Source organism: Antechinus flavipes, chromosome 6 (genome assembly GCF_016432865.1).
Source record: "Antechinus flavipes isolate AdamAnt ecotype Samford, QLD, Australia chromosome 6, AdamAnt_v2, whole genome shotgun sequence".
In the NCBI taxonomy this organism is placed as follows: Eukaryota; Metazoa; Chordata; class Mammalia; order Dasyuromorphia; family Dasyuridae; genus Antechinus; species Antechinus flavipes.
The window spans coordinates 253,111,262-253,126,392 of NC_067403.1; the positions used below are offsets into that span (position 1 = coordinate 253,111,262).

At 57.5% G+C, this 15,131-nt stretch overlaps 1 protein-coding gene across 3 annotated transcripts in view; it reads left to right on the forward strand.

The window, feature by feature from the left end:
• The first annotated feature begins 3,131 nt into the window (after positions 1-3,131).
• The window catches only part of DAGLA (diacylglycerol lipase alpha), a 60,364-nt gene continuing 48,364 nt past the window's right edge, over positions 3,132-15,131 (forward strand). For all 3 annotated transcript variants that reach the window (XM_051967155.1, XM_051967156.1, XM_051967157.1), the window contains exon 1: positions 3,132-3,201. The gene's annotated coding sequence lies outside the window, so the exon portion shown is untranslated. The remainder of the gene's footprint in view (positions 3,202-15,131) is intronic.

A 15,131-nucleotide genomic window follows, 5' to 3' on the forward strand; every position in this document is an offset into this window, starting at 1 on the left:
GTTTCCTCTCCTCCCAGGTGCGAGTTAGCTCTTACCTGGACTCCCAGCAACCCCCTCTTCTCCTGTTGCAGCCCATCCTTTTTATTGATTTGTAGGGGACCAGAATATTGACCCGAGACCCTAAAATATAATTAAGCAAACACCCCAATGGGGGATTCTATGGGTCACCTTCTCTCTAAAGTTTCCCAAACAGCTATAGATCAAAAGCTTCTCCCTTTCTTTAAGAGCAACCATGAAAAACCCATCCTTTGGCTGCCATTTATTTCTGTGCATCGTTTGCTCCAACGAACCGAACTGTGGGAACCTTTGGGCAAATGAGAGCGTATTCCAATTTTTTTTCTCTCCTATATTCATTTTTCGTTGTTTTCTCCCTTCCAAGATAAACCTTGAAGGGAAACGATTCTCTGCTGGGAAAGCAGAGCCTTCATCCTCCTGTCGATAAAGGCTTGCCGTGGTGCCGGAAGTCCAAAGGTCTCTCCGTCTCATTTCCAGCTAAGCACAGAGAAGTGTTCACAAATCCAAATGTCTGTCTACTTTATTCCTTTTCCTCCCCTTAAATCAATAGAGTTGCTGCCTTTCTCCAGGTTTTTGATCGAGTTGTACCTTTCTTTCCCCACCTCATGGGGGACATCCTACTTTGGGAGGGGGGCATCTCCTCTTTACAAATCAACTTTGTAAAAATCCCCGCAATTATTGTATCTCTTATAGAGCTTTTTTCTCGTTCCCACTAAGTTCCCCAAATGCAGGCGAGGCCAGCCCGTGAGCTCCTTGCCTAGAAACCCTTTATCAGGGAAGATCGATTCCCTGGTAAATATTGTGTCAGGTATCCAGGGAGAGGGGGCAGTTGGCGGCGTCACGGACGGCAGTGGGGAGGAGGGATGGATATTGAGGGAAGACCATCCAAGTTGGCAGCTCCAGAGAAGGCACGATTGTGGGGCTAGGGAGTTTGGATTTCTGGCCTATAGGCAGTGTGGTCAAATGGGTAGAACTGGTCTGGGAGCCAGGAAAGCCTGGGCTTGAGGGCTGTCTCTGATGCTGACTGGCTGTGGGACTTTGGATAAGACATTGATAGAGAGTGTTGAGCTGCATTGGTGGAAAAAAAAAAAAGCAACGGAACATCCTTGAGTAGGACAGAGGCCGTTCTCTCCCCTCCTGGGTCGTCCCGGCCTTTAAACCACACTCAGTGGGGTCTGTAAGATGGGGTAGGCAGCTCCCCCTCCCTGCCAAACAATCCTCTGAGATGGCAACGGGGCTCAAGGGACGGGAAGAGTTCCCTCCACCAAAAGAACTTCATTGGGGCCATCAAGGGATGGCCAGTGTGGGCAAGGAGAGGCGGAGGAAGGATGACGAATCCCCCAGAGTTCTTCAGAGCATCCAGAAACCTTCTTCTTCCTCTACCTGAGAAGTCACAGTCTATGGAGAAATCATCCCACTTCCTCATTTCTCCAAAAGAAATGACTGATAAGTCATCCCACATCCTTTTTTTTCTTCCCTTTTAAGCATGAGACTCCTAGAAGGTCTTTGGGGACTCGGTCCCCAAACAGAACTGCTGCCTCAAAGGAGGAAGGGGACCTCCCCCTTGCGTTAGGAAGAGTCCTTTCTTCACTATCCCCAAGAAATGGGTCCTCCCCGGAGGGCGCACCCACCACCTCCTCAGCTAGCCCGTTCCCCTTTGGGGAGATGCCCCAAAGCTTTTCCTAATATCTACCTCAACTTTCCTGTCCTCCACTTTTTCCCAGTCCCATCTGACAGGAAGGAAAACTGTGTCTTGGAGAGGGAGTTCTCCCCAGAAGCGGGGGCTCCAGCTGGGAGGAGGGCCACTCGGGGCTTGCTAGCTGCCTGCTAGCCAGGGACTTGGGGCTGCTTGTGGCCCACCCTAATGCCGAGAAAGATGGCCGCCCCGTGGGATTGTGGGATTCGGAGTCGGAGGAGGCCTGGCCCCATCTCCTGGTTTTACAGATGAGAAAATAGGGCCTGGAGAGGGTCAGTGGTTTGTCCGAAACCACACGGGAGAGTCCGGGGATGGGGAGAGAGAGGAGGCTTGGGATTCCCTTGTCACAGGGCACTCCCAGAGGAGGAAACCCCTCCTTCGATGCAACTTCTCTGCCACTGAGAATTGTAAGGCAAGCACAGAGACCCTAAGGGAGGGAAGAGGAGAGGAGAGGAGGGGAGGGGAGGGGAGAAGAGAGGAAGGGAGAGGAGGGGAGGGGAGGGGAGAGGAGGGCAGAGGAGAGGAGGGGAGAGGAGAAGAGGAGAGAGGGAGGGGGAGAGACTGTAGGAAATTAAGGAAAGCAGAGAGTCCTGCCAGAAGCTGGGGGAGAGGAGGATCTGGGAAGGGGCCACGGCCAAGGGGTCTGAGCTAGCAGAGACCCTGGTTAGAGGCGGGCAGTCCAATAGACTCATTTTGCACCCGCTCCGACAGGCAAAGCCACACGGACAAAAGATCATGCAATCAGAGCAACCTCAGAGGCCACCAAGAGGGGCCATTTTACAGATGAGGAAACCGAGGCAAACAGTGTGAAGGGACTTGCCCGGAGTCCCACAGCTAGTGAGTGTCTGGGCCAGATTTGAACCTTCAGGCTCTTCCTTCCCTCACCCTGGTCCTCTCACTTCTCCTGGGGCCCCACCCAGTTTCTCTTTCTCTCCTTTTCTGCTCCCCTCCCCTCTCTCCCGCGAGGAGCAAATACAGCCCTGGGCCTGGAGTCAGCAAGCCCTGAGTTCAAATCCGGCCCTGCCTCAGTTTCCTTAGCTGAGTTTCTTTCCAGGCTCGGTGAGACTCAGGACGTTTGTGAGGCGCGGTGCCGGTCCACACTAGGCGCTCCCTGGCCCCCCCTCCCTAACTTCGCTCGGGCTCCTGCACTCCGCTCTCCCCCCTCCCCTCCCCTCTTCTTTCCTCTCCTCGCCTCTGTCCCTCCCCTTCCCCTGTCCTCCTCCCCTGTCCTCCGCGCTCTCCCTTCCGCTCCCCTCCCCGGCGCCAGGGGGCGCTGCAGGCCGGCCCCGTCGCCATGGTCACCGCCGGCTGCGCAGGGGGCGTTACGTAAAGCACGCAGCGTCCCCCGGGGGGCGGGGGCGGGCTGGGCGCCGGCGCCGGGCCCTGCGGAAGGCGCGTTAGTGAATCGGGGCCTCGGGCGCCCGGGATGGAGGCGGCGGCGGCGGCAGCGGCGGCTGCGGGCCGGGCCCTGCGGCGGCGGCGGGAGGGAGGTAAGCGCGGGCGGGCGGGCGAGCCCACGGGCACGCGTGGGGGTGGCGCGGCCGGGGAGCCCGGGCCCGGACACGCGTGTGCGGGGGTGGCCGGGGCGCTGACACGTGGGGAACGGGGGGCCGCGCGGGCACGCGTGGGGGGCCTGAGGGCCGCGGGACCCCACGCGAGACTCCACACGGTCCCCGTCCCCGGCGTCGCCGGACCCCGAGCTCCGGCTGGCAGGGACCGCAGCGACCGCTGGGCCACCCCCTCCTTTTACAGGCGGGGAAACTGAGGCCCGGCAGCTGCGGGGACTTGCCCAAGGTCACCGGGCAGTGGGGGGGAGGGGTGGACCCCGGCCGTGACCTTGACCCGGGGGTACGGGGGCCCTGGCCCCCACCCTGCGGGCAGCCCTCGGAGGGCAAGCGTTCAGCTGCCCTCCGCGCCCAGCCCAGCGCCAGGCACACAGTTGGCACTTCCTAAGTGCCCGTCCCCGGCGAGCGGCGGAGCCCGGGGCTTGCCGCTGTGGGCGCCTCTGCGGGCTCGAGTGCGGGGGCCAGGGGAGGTCAGCGGGACCCCCGCTCCGGGCCAGATGTGAGGGCGCTCAGACTTCGGGGAACCTCCCCGCCGCACCCTCGCTCCTCCGGGTCCCCTCGGGGATGGGGCGGCTCAGCCGCTGCCCCCGTCTGCAGGAGACCTCCCGGTGTCAGCTGGGACGGGGGTGCGCGGGGGAGGGGTGCGTGCGGTGGGAACAGCCGAGCATCGTGGGGGGTTCCTGCACTGTCCCCCCCGCCAGCCCTGCTCCAGCCCTGGGCCCCTCCCCTGCAAGGGGCCGCTGCCGGGGGGCAGGGGGAGGTCCGGGAAGGGCGGCAGGGCAGAGGAAGGGGGGAGCCCCAGAGGGGAGGGAGAGCAGAGGAAGGGGGGAGCCCCAGAGGGGAGGGAGAGCAGAGGAAGGGGGGAGCCCCAGAGGGGAGGGAGGGCAGAGGAAGAGGGGAGCCCCAGAGGGGAGGGAGGGCAGAGGAAATGGGGAGGGGGGGAGGGAGGGCAGAGGAAGAGGGGAGCCCCAGAGGGGAGGGAGGGCAGAGGAAGAGGGGAGCCCCAGAAGTGAGGGAGAGCAGTAGGGCAGAGGAAATAGGGAGCCCCAGAGGGGAGGGAGGGTGGACAAAGAGGGGAGCCCCAGAGATGAGGAGGTGGCAGGGTGGAAGAAGAGGGGAGCCCCAGAAGTGAGGGAGAACAGCAGGGCAGAGGAAATGGGGAGGCCCACAGGGGAAGGAGGGTGGATGCAGAGGGGAGCCCCAGAGATGGGGGGGGGGGGCAGGATGGAGGAGGGCATGCTCTGGAGCCAGAGCCAGACTTGGGACACATGCAGTGTCCACTGAGCCTGTGAGTCAGCAGCCTGTGGGGGAGCTCCAGGTGTGGGGAGGACCTGCGCCCTGGCATCTGCAGGGGGCTGCAGCCCGGGCCTCCCCCCCCACTCCTCAGACACCCCAGATCTGGGCTGTGGGCACCCGAGCAGGATCTGGGAAATGCTCTTGTTTCTCTGCAGAATTCCCCCTGGCTCCGTCTTGCCTGGCATTGGGGGCAGAGAGCCCTTCCAAATGCGGGCACCCGGGGCTGAGCGGGGGGAGGGGGGTACCAGGGCAGTGGAGCAGCTCAGAGTGCCCATGGGTCAAGGCATGAGTCTGTGGAGGTGAGTCCGTGGCCCTGCAGAGAAGGCGGGTGCCCCCACTGCCCGTGCAGAGCTGGTCCTAGCTCCCGTTGGTATCGTGCCCCCTTGGGCCCTGTTGCCCCACTGGGGGATCACAGCTAGCACTCTTAGCCCCATTTTACGGATGAAGATCAGCAGACCACAGATTCAGAGCTGAATCTGGGGCACTCCCCTCTGTTTACAGAAGCAGCTGCCTGGGGAGTAGCCGTGCCCACAGGCAGGCAGGATTGGAACCCTGGGTCCTGGCGCCGAGTCCAGGGCCTTCTCCTCTGGTTCCAGAGCCTCTCGGCCCCCCGGGAGGGTCTTGAGCTTTTGCTGGGTGGGGCTCGCAGCGCCCTGGGGAGAAGGGAGTGATGGGTATGGAAATCATAATCATGAGATGGAAAGTGGCCCCTGGGCCTGCTGGGGTCCTGTCACATGCCCGGCTCCCCTGACTGTTCTTATTGGAGCCAGGGGAGCCGTCCCCACGTAGTGAGGTGACCCTGGCTGTTCATTGCCCGGTTTCCTGCCCCCAGGGCCTCTGGGAGCCCGTGGAGGATGGTGGGTCTCTCTGAGCCTCTGGCCCCAGTGCCAGCCTGCCAGCCTGCTCCGTGCCCGTCTCGCAGGCTCAGTGCCCTCGGTGCAAAAGTGCTTCTGCAGGTCTGGCCCGCAGCATCCCTGCAGTCTCCTGCTGGCAGGAAGCTCGGGCCCAGCAGGCCCCGGGGCACGGGACAGGTGGCCGCCAGCCTTCGCTTCCCCAGTGTGGGCAGAGCTGCCTGGGCTCCTCCCTGCTCTCCCAGGGTTAGTTCTTTTGCAGTTCTCGGGGGTAGCAGCAGGGAGGGGGAGCGAGATTCCCAGAGTGTCTTGGGCAAAGCCCCTCCTTCTCCAGAGGGAGTTTCGGGGCCCTCTCTCAGCCTGTGGCCACCAGCCCCGTCACCTCTCCGTGGCCTCCCTGCACCCCTGGGTCCATCACCTCTCCATGGCCTTCCTGTACCCCTAGGTCCATCATTCCTGGATCCATCATCCCTCCGTGGCCTCCCTGCACCCCTGGGTGCTGTCTCCGAGGGCTTGCCATCAGCTTTTCAAAGCCAGGCCGGGCAGATCTGAAAGGGGCCGAAGGAATGATCGCTCCCTTTTCCCTGAGAGGTTTCCTCCCTGACATTAGATGGTGTGTCCCTGGAGGTCACGCCCACACCCGCCCCTACCCCGTCTGGAGGCTCTGCTTTGGTGCAGGACCCACTACGACCCTCCCCCATAGGACAAAGCTGGGAGTTGGGGGCTCCTGGATCCCGACCCCGCTTCTGGTGATGGCTTTGCCCACAGAAGACTGCTCCCTTGTGGGGGTCCTTGCAGCATGAAGGCTATGCCCTCCGCCCTGCCTCAGGGAGGCCCAGCAGTGAGCCCTCTCTTGAATTGGCGGCCAGTGTGAAGAGGCTAAACCTGAACTCGGGACTTCCGTCCCGGCTTGCCTCGGCCCCGTCCCCCGGGATCCCCCTGCCGGGGCGGGGGGTCCCCGGCGTTTCCTCCCCGTGGCTCAGCCTTGCGGCCTCCGGAGCCCGCAGGACTTTGGTGTGGGCAGCATTTCCCTGCCTTCTGGTGGGGCAGGCGAGCCCCTGGGAGAGCTCTCGATAAGCTTTGTGGGAAAGGAAGGAGAGATGTGGTGAGGAGGCCAGGGCAGGATGCGGTTTCGCAGCCGCCACACCTTGTTACAAGCGAGCGCTGCCTTGGGCTCGGTTCCGCCAGCATCTGCTCCGCCGGCTCCCCGGGGCAGAGAGGAGAGGGAGCGGGCGGAAGGGTTGGCGTCTGGGTGGGATGGGGAGGGCAGCAGAGCCTGGTCCATAACGGTGGGGGCCCGGGCGTGGCGTAAATCGGGGAGTCGAGGGGGGCTGACGGCGCTTGCCCGGTGGGCTGCTTCCCTTTGATTCGCTAGGGAAGGGGGCACCTAGCGGAGGTCCCCGGGTCCCGGCTTGGGCGGGGAGCTGCGGCTTTCTGGGTCTGGCCTGGGCTGCCGTCAGTGGGTGGGTGTGAGTGGGGCGCTGGTGGGTTCTGCACAGCAGGAGACGACAGTGGGAGGAGGGAGAAGCCTTGGAGCTCTAGCATGGTGGGAGAGGTTTCGTCACAAGTGAAGCTTCTGCTTTCTGGTATTCCTTAGAAGTCCCAATTTAGGGCTGGTCTCCGCCGTCCGCGCCACCTGTGGGCTTCCCAGGAAGGCCGGCTTTGCCTTTTCCCATAAACCCTCCAGAGGCTGCTCCCGGCGGGAAAGGAGCTCCCCTTTCCTGGGGAATGTGGAGGCCCTGATGGACTTGATTCCTTAAACACTCTCCCTCGTGACCTCGATTCTACATAAAGGGGGTTCCCGGCAGGCCGACCTCAGTCCCCTCCTCTGTGAGACGAGGACCTTGGAGGGGTATTTCTGGGGTCCCTTCTGGCTCTGGGAATGAAGGTCAGGTGGCCCTGTCACTGAGAGGAGCCCCAGCCCGCTGTAGGCACGTCACCGGCTGCAGGGGTGCGGGAGGGGAGGGCACACACAGCAGCCTCCGGCTGACGCCTCATTCCCAAGTGCTTGGGCCGTTCACATCAGCGAGCGGTGGCGGGCACCGGGACGAGGTCTTCGGTGCTCCCAGAGGACACAGATGACCTCATGATATCAGGGTCAACTGGGCCGGCCCCTGACCCCGGGAGGTCAGAGGGCGCTGGCACAGCCGGGACACGGATAGTCCACATGAGCTGCCGAGAGGAAATGACTCTAAACTTGTGCCTCTCCCCCCAACCCGGATTCGTTCGCGGAGCACCTTTGATGTCGGCTCCGTGCTGGGCCAGCATCTCCCGGGCCATTCTCGAGTTCTTCTTCAGAGAGACCTTGGGAGTGTCCTTGTATCACTGCTGTTGCCCTCCCTGGGAGCACCTACTCTGCCCGGTGCTGGGCCCGGCCCTGGAGGAAAGGGGAATAAGCAGCAGTATCTAAGGAGGGCAAATGCAGTCACTTTGGTGTCGTGGGGGCATGAGGGGAGGCCCCTCGCAGGAGACGCAGTCTGAACTGTTGGAAAGGGGTCACGGGTGTTCCCGGAGGCTTGGCGGTGGAGAGAGCGCGTCAGACAGGAGGGACGCACCGGCTGTGTGGGTTATCGTGCGCAGGGGATCGCTGATGGACCAGAACGAACGTATAATTGGTCTGGAAAGAGCCGAAGCCAAGGGCTTTCTCAGTGAGCCGAAGAAATGTGTGTTTTATAATAGGGAGCCCCTGAATGTTCTTGAGCAGGAGAGTATGGGAGCAGTCCTTTGCTATCAGGGGTTTTGTGGAGGAGGGAAGAGGGAAGCTGCAGGGAGATTCGTCAGGGAGCTGGCAGAAAGGCCCAAGCAAGAGGTGCTGAAATGTGGCCTTGAACAGAACGAGAGCCTTCGAGCTACAGCTCTGGGGAACTGGCTCGGCCGCAGCCCTTCTTAGGTGGTTCCTGTACAACTGGCAGCTTTCTCCCCCCCACCCCCCAGCCTTATCGGGCGTATTAGTGGGGCCGCTTCTGCTTAATCCGGCCCTTTAATCACTTCTCACCAAATTACCCTTTGAAATCTCTGAGCAGCCCAAGAGGTGATGATCCCGGGAGGCTCCATCAAAGCCCTTTCCAGCTCTGGGCTCTGAGCTCCATGTTGGGGTGGGAGGAGAATGAATGGAGAGGCAGAAAGGCAGGGAGCACCCTGGGTCTCTGCAGAGGGGCGTGCTGGGAGAAGCGGGAGCTTTGTGCACACGTATGCACACCGTGGGCACACATGCGTGTATCGGTATGTGGGTGGGTGTGCACGTGTATGTATCCACGTGTGCCTGTGGATCCGTGTGAATGTGCGTGTGCATCTGCATATGTTTATATGTGTCTGTGGACATGTATGATCAGTCTAGAAAGAGAGTCCAGGTGTGAAGGGCTTTCACAGTGAGCCAGAGAAATGGGTATTTTATGTATGTGTATGTGTGTGCTACAAATGTATATATATGCAAATGTGTGTACTTATATGTGCCTGTGAATGTATAGTATGTGTATGTGTGCCTATGGACATGTGTGTCTGCCTGTGGACTGTATATGTATTTCTATGTGCCTGTGGATGTGTGTGTGTGTGAGTGTGAGAGTGTGTGAGTGTTTGAGTGTGTGTGTGACTGTATATGTGTGTGAGAGTGTGTGTGAGTGTGTGAAAGTGTGTGTGTGTGTGTTTGAGTGTGTGAGTGTATGTGTGTGAGTATGAGTGTGAGAGTGTGTGTGTAGGGTACTTTTCTTATTAGAGGGAGCAGAGACTGCTCCTAACTCATCCGGTATAAGCCCCAGGTCGGTGCCTCTCCTGGAACCATTTAATTAATTTATGATTGATGTTCCTTTACTTACTTGAGGTTAATTTATTATTGATGTCCATTCATTATAAAAAACATCCTCCTGAACGGAACCCAGCACATCCGCCCTCCGTGTCTGCAGGACGCCCCGGAAGGGCCCACTTGGTGTCGTGGGCACTTACTTTGGTCTGTCTGCCCTCGTGATGCGTAAGGGAGGGGGGACAGACACTCGTGTTGCCCCCTCCCCGGAGGTGTCCTTCCAGGGCAGAGGTGACCTGGCTGATCTCCTCCTCTCTGATCTGGAGTCAGGTTATCGCTCCTTTCTGGAGTGGCCGGGCATCAGAATCTAAGGGGGCAGAGCCAGACAGGCCGGCCGTCGGAGCGGGGCAGGTGGGCCCGGGGTGAGCAGGAGGGCTCGGGGTGAGCAGCTGACTTGGCAGTCAGGAGCCTGGGGCCAGGGATCAGCTTGGTCAAGGGTCAAAGGTCTGACTCCTGGCCCTGCTCCTCACCCCTCAGGCAAGGATGACCCCCGGGTGGTGGGTAAGGCCCTCTCCTGAGGAGCCCTTCCGGGGTAGTGGCGGCCATTCCACCTGAGAACAGCTACAGGGATGAGGGATTTTGTTCATCCCTCGAGCCTCCAGCCTGATCCAGGACTTCTGCCTGCCAGCCTTTCACGTCATGAAGACCGCTCTTCCCCCCACCCAGGTCTTTTCCACTCTAACTCTTAACAAAGGTCTACGTGGCCAGGCAGGTCTTGAGGCCCTTTACCAAGCAGCTCCCGTCCTCTGGACATTCTGCAGCTTGCCAGTATCCTTAGAGTGTGGCTCTGGAGCCGACCCCAGGATTCCCATTGTGGCCTGGCCGGGGTGAACTCTCGTAGAATTTGTTCCGTGCCCTCCGGAGTGGCCCACCACCACGGACTTGAGCAAGTCCCTTGGGTCTTTTGGGGAGCTATTATTCGGCTCCATTTCCCCTGCCTTGGACTTCTGGAGCTGGAGCCCAAGTGTGAGACTTTCCGTTCCTCCTATTACATCGAGACCTTTTTTTGGACCTTGCTTCTCGCAGCAGCACGTTGGCCCTCTCTCCTTGTTTTCAGGCATTTCTTCGTTGCGTAAATACTGCATTTATGCTTTGCCCACATCATTGGGAATAGTGTTCCTCAGGGAGCAGCAGACGTTCCCGGAGCACTCCCCCTCAGTGGACCTCAAGCTCTTAATGGGCACCCTTGGCTCTTAGCCCTCAGCCAGGCCACGGTCTGCTTGACCGCCATCCCGCTGTCAAGGTCACCTTTCTCTGACTCGATCTTGAGGCCTACAAGAAAGACCGGGGGGGGGGGGGGATGCTTTGCCAAATCAAGGTAAACTCTATCTACAGCATTTCTCCCAGTCTGGTAACGCCGTCACCCAAGGAAAGGAAGTGACTCCAGCTTGAACCGCTCCTGGGCAAGCTTTGTTGCGATTGCCACCTCCTTCCTAAGAAGGTCGCTAACTGGCCCTTTAATAATCAGCCTTAGAATTTTCCAGACTTTCGGGTCAAACTTCAGGGTCCGGGTTCACAGACTCGACTCTGTTCCTTTTTTTTGAAAACTGGGCCAACGTTTGCCTTTATCGCCTTTCTCATTTTCCACCGGCTTTCAGAGATCGCTAACCGCCACTTTCTCTACTTCTCTCAATGCTCTGGGATGCACTTGGGCCCAGCCTGGTGACCTGAACTCATCTAGGGCAGCTGGGAGCGCTCTCGCTATCTCCCTCCTTATCTTGGGTTTCAGCTTTCCAGCCGCCATAATAGTTCTGTCTTTTCCAATTCAAAGGCTCTTCTCTTCAGCAGAGAAAAGTAGGGGAAGTAGGAGTTGAGTGCTCCCTTCTATCTGTTGTCATCACGGCGACCCCGCGCAGCCATCCCTGACCCTGACCTTCCTCTTTTGCTTACTGTCTCTCTTTGGAGGCCATAGCCCTCGTCCCTAGTCTGCCACGTTCTGACCTTACGCTTCCGTGCTCCTCCTCCCATCTGGAGGCAGACTGCTCGGTGACAGTCCCATCGGCTCTTTAAACACTCCCTTCCCCCCCCCTCCCTTCCTCAGCAGAATGCTTTCTCTCCGGGCCTTGAGGCTTAATTTGCCGGCACTTCCTTTCTCTCCTGCTGATGGTTCAGGCCCTCGGCCGAGAGTTAGTCCATGGGGACCCTGCCTCTCGTTCTGTCCGAGCCCTTTGGAAGCTGCTCTTCTCAAATCTGGGCTACGACAGACTGCGCCTCACTATAGCGTCTTGCCCAAGATCTGAGGTCGGACGGGTCACTTTTTGCCGAGGTTCTTCTCAGTCCTGCTTCGGGAACGAATTTCTTGTTAGTGATAATCAGTTGTCCCCGTCTCTGCTTCTACTTTTTGAAGTAATTCACTACTATTAAGGCAAGTCCGAAGTCCCTCCCGGCCCTTCCTTGGCCATAGAGAGCCCCCAGCTGATGCCCCAATCCTTCATATCATCTACTTCTAGGGTAGCCCTGAGATATGGCCCAGTCTCCTTAGGTGGTCGAGAGAGAGAGAGAGAGAGAGAGTGTGTGTGTGTGTGTGTGTGTGTGTAAAACTTTTTTCTTTTTTTATATCTTTTTTTTTTTTTGTCTACAGTATATTTTGATGGTGATATTGTTCTGCTTCTGCTTCCATTGACCTTCACCTAAATGCTTTCTTACTCTAATCCCTCTGGTCCCTAGATTTTGTGGCAGAAATGTTAGCACATATCAGTATATAGTTAATATATATTTTGTCACAGAAATGTTGATATATATCAGTATATATTTTGTTTAGTATAAAAATCCTCCCCAGTCTATCGTTTCCCTTTGGAACTGGCATATTCCATTTTTTAGCGTACTCTTAGGCAGCCTGAGGAAAGCTTGGACTCCTCCCCAGAAGGTTTTTAAATGCACAACAAATGGATTACAAAGAAAGCAGTTATTGAAATCTTAGCATCTACACATTAAAACCCAAAGTGAACCGAGTTCGGAGCTCGCAGGCTAAGAACTCCGGCTCTGAAGCCATATCCACGGGTTCATCTCTCTGGGTCTCGGTGATCCCCGGGGCTCCTTGCGTCAGAACTTTTAGCTCGTCTCGCTCGCTCTCCCTACTTCTGTCTGTCCGTGTGATGTGAGCCCAAGGCCTCGACTGCCGGCTCCTTTCTTGAATTTTGTCTTTTGGGAGTTTCTGGCTCTCTCCTTCCCTTTCTCTTCTTTCATGTCATCCAGCTTGGTCCTTTCAGCATTTGAATTGGAAGTTTCCCTTCCCTCTCCTTGTCGGTTAAAAATCTTTTAAAATTAGCTTTGGAAGACCTAGGAAAATAGATGTTTATCAGCCCTTGTTCGTCCCTTGCTCACGGCCCGGGATTCTGCTGTTTTATTCCATAATCTAGATATTGAAACTTAGTCTCAGACAACTTTGGTTTTCTTCCTATCGACTTAAAAACAATGTATTCCCTTTGAAAAGTGGTTCTGTTGCCTCTTGTTACACTATCATTTCCCCTCAAACTCTCGCCACTCCCCTCTGAATCCTTCTTGTTTGTAACAAAGAGAAACATTGAAGTACATTGGGATGCTTCCACCCTTTTCCTCCCTCCCTCCCTCCCTCCCTTCGCCTGTCCAGAACTTAGCCCACGGCCTGGCACACAGTAAGTGCTTAATTAATGCTCGCTCGGTAGCTGTTCACTTTGTGGAACGCTTTTTCTGGAAAACTTTCCCCCTGAAATTTGTGGTTTCTAGCCCGAGATTTGATCATCCTTATCGAAGCTTTTTAGATTTCCCCCGGCGACGTCCCTCGTGTCCACAAGAACCACAACACGCGCGGCTCGGAGCGGTCGCTGCCTCTCCGGCCCTTGGTGTCCTTACGTGTAAAACTAAGGCTCCACTAGCGATCTCCACCCTGGCTGCGGCTGGCTTCCCACATCCCACTTCTGCCCGGCGGGATTGTCATATTGACCTTTATTCAGCTCCGCCGCGTTCTGTGATGGGAGTAATGGGGCCCGGCCTTCGTGATTTATATTCCGAGTCTACCGTACGTTTCAGAAGGCAGAAGCCTCCATCGTTTCCCGTGGATTTCCAGACTGAGAGATTTGCAAAACAGCTTCAGCCATCTCATTAAAAGACTCCGGATAATAAATAAGCAAGCGCTCCGTCTGAATAAACAGTGTCTCATGAGTATGTTTATTAGTCTTTTTCAAGGGTACATAGATGTTCCTGTGATCAGATAATTTGGCGTGCAGATAATAGGGCTCTGGGCTTGGAGGCTTGAAATCCTACCTGTGCTATGCTCGGCCTTGGGACCTTGGATAAGTCACTTAACCGACCTGTGAGAAATGGAGGTCATAACAGCACCTGCCCTGCGGGGTTGTGGTGAAGAGCGAGGTGAACGGCTATTGATAAAGTCACTTAAGAGCTTCGCTGAATTCAGAATAGCTTTCAGGGAGACAGAGTTCCCAAATCGGGAAAGGCTCACGGGGGAGGCTAAGGGAGTGGTTGGGCCTTAACTCCGTTCTTCAAACTGTCAGAGCCCCCGAACCGGACAATTTGTAAAGTCTCTTCTAGCTCAGATATTCTGTGATTTGAGGAAGAGCATGGTTAAGTCTCGAGGCCTCAGTTTCCCCTTCTTTAAACTAGGGATGATGGAAACGCCTCCTGGTTAGGGTTGTTGACATGGAACCAGTGAGCCAGCAGATTGGAAAGCATTGGAAAGGCACCGAGTGCCAGCGAAATGTTGCAGTAAGTGCTTCCCTGGCTAAAGTCCTGGATGCAGAGGCAGCGGGAGCTGGCTTCGGAACGGGCCTCAGACACTTCCCAGCACTGGGCAAGTCACTTTGCCTCTGTAAAATGGGGATAATGAGAGCCCTGGGATACAGGATCCTTGGGAGAATTGAGGTCATGCAGAGAAAGGGGTTTGCAAACTGTGCTGTAAATGGGCTTCCCTTTCTCTGTGTCCTGGAAGGGATGGGCAGGGGGAGAAAGGAGGCTGCCTGAGGAAGCCGATGTCCCCCTCAGGAGCTGGTGACCCCTCTCAGAAGCTGATGGCCCCCCTGAAAAGATGATGGTCCCCCAGAAAAACTGATGGCCCCTCTCAGTCATGTTTATACATGTACTCAATAAAAGAGTAGACTAAGAAGGAAACCATTGATAGTGCAATGGGGTGTGTGTGTGTGTGTGTGTGTGTGTGTGTGACTTAAGCAAAAGGCATTGGGAATACACTGTTGTTAGCTACCATTTATTAGGGACCTACTGGGTGCCAGACATAAGGCAAAGCACTCTGGGCCGGGAAGGCGGCCCCTGCTCAATCCTGCATGCAAACCATGAGGCTCAATGAGCTCGGGATGGAGCGGAATAGAGCTTTCTCAGAGAGAACGAACCCAGGGGAAGGGAGGCCGCTCACAAGCGGCTGCTCTCCCTCTGCTACGTTCTGACTGCACGGGATTTAAGCCATGGCCGTCCCTGCCCTGAGCGGTATAACGAAGGAGGCTTCTGCTGGGGGGATGGGGCTTTGGGAGAGGGTTGAGTGGCGGGGCTCCCGGAGAGGGCTCCCGGGATAGGGCCCGGACAGCAGGGGGTGCGGCCGGAGGGCGCCCAGGTGGTTGCCTGGGTGGCATCCGGGTCATGAGAAGGGCCCCACTCGGGGTCCTCCCGCTTAATTTGGGCTCCTCAGAGCACAGCTTTCCAGAAGGAAGGGGCATCTCATCGACGCCCTCACGTTCCGGGGCCTGGGTCCCCGTCTGGGTTCTGGGATGTGTGGGAAATTTGGTTTGTGTCTAGCCGTAGAGTCAGGAAACCCTGAGCTCTGCTGCGGCCTCAGACACTTAGTGGCGATGGCATCTGGGTCAGCCTCAGTTGCCTCTTCTATAAATAAGGGACGCCAGTCCCTCGGGTCTCCGGGATTAAGTGAGGTCTTATTTGCGAAGGGGAGCCTGAGGTCGGTGCCAGCTGTT